The sequence below is a fragment of the Trematomus bernacchii genome, unplaced genomic scaffold (genome assembly GCF_902827165.1).
Source record: "Trematomus bernacchii unplaced genomic scaffold, fTreBer1.1, whole genome shotgun sequence".
In the NCBI taxonomy this organism is placed as follows: domain Eukaryota; kingdom Metazoa; phylum Chordata; class Actinopteri; order Perciformes; family Nototheniidae; genus Trematomus; species Trematomus bernacchii.
Window position 1 is genome coordinate 1,948,240 of NW_022987370.1, and position 6,000 is coordinate 1,954,239.

At 41.8% G+C, this 6,000-nt stretch overlaps 1 protein-coding gene across 1 annotated transcript in view; it reads left to right on the plus strand.

Annotated features, from left to right (window-relative positions):
- Nucleotides 1-3,081, plus strand: part of LOC117484521 (urotensin-2 receptor) — a 60,809-nt gene extending 57,728 nt beyond the window's left edge. Inside the window, exon 4 of the mRNA XM_034132957.1 lies at nt 2,455-3,081. The gene's annotated coding sequence lies outside the window, so the exon portion shown is untranslated. The remainder of the gene's footprint in view (nt 1-2,454) is intronic.
- Nucleotides 3,082-6,000: the final 2,919 nt, after the last annotated feature.

Below are 6,000 nucleotides of genomic sequence, written 5' to 3' on the forward strand. Positions count from 1 at the left end.
TCGACAATAATGAAATCAAAAAGTGTGCATAGTCTCTTTAATCCAGTCATTCAAAGATAATCCTTCAAAATCAGGCTGCTGATTGCTGGTTTCCAAACGTTTGAATACAGTCATCCCAAGCCACAAATAGGAGCTCATCCTTCCAAATCAGGCTGTGATCCAACCTACGAACATAGCATCTTGAGTTCAAACTATGTGGAAGGGTAGCTACATTTTCTTTGGTCAAAGACAACTCATGAAGGTGGATATGATTAACATACAAAGGCTGTGTACAGCACTGCAAATAATCCAGAGAGCTGGTTTATCTGCTGCCATGCCATCTTTAGGATGTTCTATAAGACCGAAAACCCAATTTTGACAAAAAGTCTGTCACCTTGAAAACAGAAGCCCATTGCTCCGGAAATACCCACTCTACCTGCAACAAACAGATGCATAAGGTTAATGCTCCAAACACCTGCCAGTCCTTATGTTAATGGAGGAATTATGGAGAAAAATGCTTATTAATTTTAATCCAAAATCACAAATGGCAGCTTAGCCTCCCGAAATCAGGCTGTGATCCAACCTACGTTACTTAGCTCAGACAGAATATAACTGTGATTCAGCATTTTGAGTTAAACAACAAGAGTTCGACCACAACAGACAGAAAAATCAAATGATTTACTGACAAAAACTATGTACAGCTCTTCCAAAAACTCCATCCAACTGGTTCATCTGCTGCGTGCCATTTTTCTGACGATCCATTGGCCCGAAAACCCATTTTTTCCCCATAGTCAGTTACCCTGAAAGCAAAGGAAATACCCACTCTACCTGCGACAAGCTGACGCACAATATTGCTCCCTACATGGCCAAATCGGATGTAATGGGGGGCTTGCTTGCAGGACTGTTGATTTCGGAAAGTTCCTCAGACGAAGCCCTGCAGAAAATTAGAAAATGTTCTTTGAATGCAGTCATCCAAAGCCACAAATGGGACCTAATCCTTGGAAATCAGGCTCTGATCCAACCTATGTACATAACTCAATTAGCATTTGGAGCTCAACAACAACTGAGCTCTGGCTATGTTAGGGGAGGATTGTTGGTTTTGGAGTTTCTCAGACGGAGCCCCCAATAATTACAAAATCTGAGAAGTGTGACTAATCTTATAAATCCAGTCGTCCAAAGCCACAAATGGGAGTTCATCCAAGGAATTTTTAATGTGATCCGACCTACATACATAGCTATATTAGAGTTAGAGGAAATGGTAACAGATACAGTTTCTTTGGTCCATGAGATGAGATGAGATGAGATGAGATGAGATGAGATGAGATGAGATGAGAGGAGAGGAGAGGAGAGGAGAGGAGAGGAGAGGAGAGGAGAGGAGAGGAGAGGAGAGGAGAGGAGAGGAGAGGAGAGGAGAGGAGAGGAGATAAGATAAGATAAGATAAGATGTACTTTATTAATTCCAAATTGGAAAAATACTTTGATGCAGCAGCATTAAACAAAACAATGCATTGCACGTAATAACAAATTAAAAGAGTAGAAATAAACAATTCTCAAATATAAACATCTCAAAATAGAAATAGAAATAAACCAGCATTTTTTAAGATAAATGAATGAATGCACATAGAAATACAGACACATAGACTATATGTGCAGAAGACGCTGGTTCACCTGCTGCCATGCCATTTTTCTGATGATCCATTGGAACGAAAACCCACTTTTTTCCCAAAGCCAGTTGCCTTGAAACCAAAGACCCATTGCTCTGGAACCAAACACTCTCTGTGCAACACCCAAAGCTCTTTTTCCCCAAGTGAATTCCTTGGCTCTTCGCCCATATGGGTCATTATTATGCTGAAAAACACAGCAAAAGCTCATCTTGTCTCCCCAATCATGCCTTAACCTTTCCAAAGCAACCAGCTGAGCCAACAAGTAACCGTAAATCAGAGGCAGGTCGTGCCTTTGTGCTCATTCTGAATAATAATCAGCCATATGTGCTTCTGTTTGTTGAAGGGAGAGTGGGGATAACAGGCTTTCAACAAATTGGTTTTCGCTCCAACGAGGCATTTTACGGACTTTGGGGATTTATGATCTAAAGGGCGATCTCCGTTCAGCTGGAGCAGTTCTACACATTGTATGAGGTTAAACTGTATTGTGGTGCAAAAGTGTCAAAATGCAGTGAAACATAAGCGGCCGCAAAAATGCTTCACACGTAATCTGATTCTGCCAGGCAATCCTGTTAACTACCCTCTAAACCGTGTGTGTGTGTGTGTGTGTGTGTGTGTGTGTGTGTGTGTGTGTGTGTGTGTGTGTGTGTGTGTGTGTGTGTGTGGGTGTGTGTGTGTGTGGGCAATCCAGAAATAGCTGCCTTTCTGAATGCACACAGGAGCTGATTACTGCCTCTTCGCTATTTTTACATTCTGTTTCCATTGAGGATTTACGACCTCAGTATTAATAGCCTGTCCTGTTTCTCCCTGATAGATGTGACAGATCTGTACCGGCTGAGGAAGAGGAAGAGGAAGGAAGGAAGAAAGGAAGGAAGGAAGGAAGGAAGGGAACCAATAGGAGACGACGACAACAGAAGAAGATCCTGGACTTCTAATCGCCACAAGAGATCATGAAGACCTCCAGACGTTGTTTTTATTTGCAATTGGACCAGCAATGAACTGATTTAAAAGCTGGTTGCTGCTGTTTGAGACTACGTACGAAGTAGACACCTTCAGTTTTCATTTGTGACGCCCTAGAACTTCCTGTGGTACAACGAGAAAGATCAGCGTTTTACATACTCAAACTGAGACTGTTTAACTTTCTGTTTTGTTGACCCCTCTTGTGCTGGCCTTCATGAGAAAGTGTTCTAGATGAGAGCAGCGCTACGTCACTGCCTATAGTTTTATCACGCCTACAGTACAAGCTGCTTTGTCACGTATCGCACGTCAAACAACAAAAGAACATCTTCTTTACTTAAAATAAGATGGTAAAAGAAAATATCTGTATCTTCAGGCGTCCACAAATGACGGAGATCATAATCCATACATGTAAGTCAATGGGAAACACTTCATCACAGCTAGGTTATGATGCTCATGAGTTTAACGTCAATCGTACAGGGAACGGTTGTAATGTTAAAAGTCAAATGAGTGACTGTAGAAGCTGCATTAGAATATAAAACACTGACAAGCCAAGGAAATCCCAGTTTCAGTGTTAGCCTGCCGCCTAAAGGACATCGACCCCCTGTTGATTTTAATATAAATATATATATTGAAGCATCATAGAAGATATTGAGCGATTGTTGACCTGACTGACCCTCGTAATTGGGCTCCTTGTAGATTTAAAACTGCACAGTATTATTAATTCTCTGATTGGTGAAAACCTCAGAATCTGTATTTACCGCCAGTCAAATGTTTCCTTCCAAAAAAGGGGCGGGGCCATGGCGTTGAGGGAAAGTACCTGATTGGTTGAACGCACAAGTGAGTTAAAGGCAACAATAAAGAGGTTTGACTTATGTAAAGAAAAAATGAAAATGTATGGCAATGTCAGTCAAAGCTGACTGAAGTAAATACAAATGTTGTCATGTGATATTTTGAAGACATTTCAGTAGATAATAGTGCATGAAGGAGCTTTCGCTGTAGCAGAAGACTGATTTTGGAGGATATATGAAATATTTGTGTTTATAAGAAAAGCCCCCTTATTCATTTTAATGTGACCACCATGGCGCTCTTAAAGGTCCCATGTCATGGTCATTTCTACTGATCATAATTCCATTGTTGAGGTCTACTAGAATAGATTTATATTGTTCAATGTTCCAAACTCACATTGGTTTCTCATACAGCATCTCTGTATAGTATGTGTATTCACTCTCTGTCCTAAACGGCTTGTTGGAGCTCCTGCCCCCCCCCCCCCCCTCCCTGTGAGCCCAGTGTGCTCTGATTGGTCGGGACGTTGCGAGGCTCGCTGCTCAATGATCTGGCTTACTGGTGTGGTTTCCGGGTCGGCGATACAGCGGGAACAAGCGAAACTCATCCTGAGCACACACAAACACTCACAGCCGAAGTAAACACAATAAGTGTGGCTTGATATTGAGTAAGAAAAAGGTTGATAACGCTGTGAGAATGGGTCTGCGGAGAGCATTTCTCCACCATCCCAACTCGTCTATTACCAACCAGGGGGCTCCCTGTTCGTTGAACATTTACGCTAAAGGTCCCCACCCCTCCTGGTGTGTGAGGAGCTCCGCGGATTGGTCCATTTTGGTTCCCGGAAGAAACAAATGGAAAAAGAGAAATGTCCAACGAGGCGTTCTGGGGCAGCATAGACAGGTCTTTTCTGTGTTAGAGTTGTACTCGCTACAGGGTGTACTTTGAGGGTTTGTGACTCTGCAGACCGTTTACATGCAGAGAAACCTTCCTAACACACAAGGGGACGGGTAATAACCAGGAAAACATGACATGGGACCTTTCCCCGGGCGCTGTACAATAGCTGCCCACTACTAGACTCCTGGTACTAGGATGGGTTAAATGCAGAGGCCAAATGTCACTGTGTGTGCTGTGTGCTCTGCATGTGTGACCATTAAAGAGGGTTTCATCCCAATTATATTCTATTCTAAAGAAAAGGTAACTTTGTCACAGAAGAAAGTTGGTGAATGAATGAAAATCCCATATTTCTACTGGTATCTCACAATAGATAAATACACAAATGATGGGTAAACTTTGTAAAATTCTTTCTTATGGTATTATACATGTCTGTGTAGTGTTTTGGGAACATGGATATCCCAAACTGAACTTTTCTGTATGAAATGTTATCTTAAAGCAACAAGCCTCCACTACAACAGTGCTTGCACATTGTAAGTCTTTTTGACATAAACAAGACAAATTGCTGCCTATATGTCTATGTCATCAGAACATCACTTTGAACTATTAAAATTGTATATGACCTACTCAAAGTTGAATATGTTTGTAATCGATCCCCCCATAATGATATTCTTGCCGATGTATTCTGTTTACAGGTTTTGTCATTCCTTTGCATGCCAATACTGCTATTAAATTCTGCACTGCAATGATATCAATTTATTCCACACAACACTGAAAACCCCAAAAAAGCACTTTTGGTGTGTTCTCTCTTATTTCTGAGGCTCCACTGGTCCTCCATCATGTTATGGCTTCAATTCTGACAAAAGAACAGGATACAAAGAGAGAGAGAGCAGGGTTTCAGTCAGGAACCAAGCTGCTTCATCTCAATAGATTTCAGTCCCAGAGCAGCAGGAGACGAGCTGAATAGCATCGGCCGGCTGATGCATATTTAACCGATCTATTCTCTGAAGAAATCTTGTTCTTACATTCGGGATCTTTTGTATGCAGGAGCTTGAAAACTGGGAGAAACTTACACTGATCTCACGTGGGATCTGAAGGTGTTGAATGGATTATTTAAAAAGATGTAGCCTCCTGCTGGCTTCGTGCTCATGTGGATAGAAAGATGAGAAATCAACACTGGCTTTGTTAGTATGCAGTGGAGTAAAGCCAGATTTCATACGCTTTAAAAGTGTCTCCCATAACATGAATAAACCAATTGACCGGCCACTGATACAACTGCCTGCTGGCCAAAGCGCTTGACATGGGTTTGGCGATAATCGTAACAGTGTACATTAATACCGGGCATTGTCACATGTATAAGCAAAACAGTGCTTTCGGCAATGCATAAGATCCATATTCATATTCATTATGAGGCCTGGGGATCCTGTTTGCATTTCATTCATAAACAGAGCATGCCCTCTCTATTTCCTGTCCCTACTGCATATGAATCCAGAGTTTCATTGGTGGAAAGAAGAGCCACTCCACAGGTTTCACACATCACGATCATGACCTGTTGTGACCGTTTTACGAGGATTTGGGTCTTTTCAAAGTCTGACATTTGGGGTCTTTACCCATTCTCGCATGCAAAACGATATCTTGGTTGCTGCTACTCTGATTTTCTAGTTCTTTATGCGTTCTTAGGATCAATTAAATCACTTGGGTACCCTTTAGTTTTGATTCATAATGG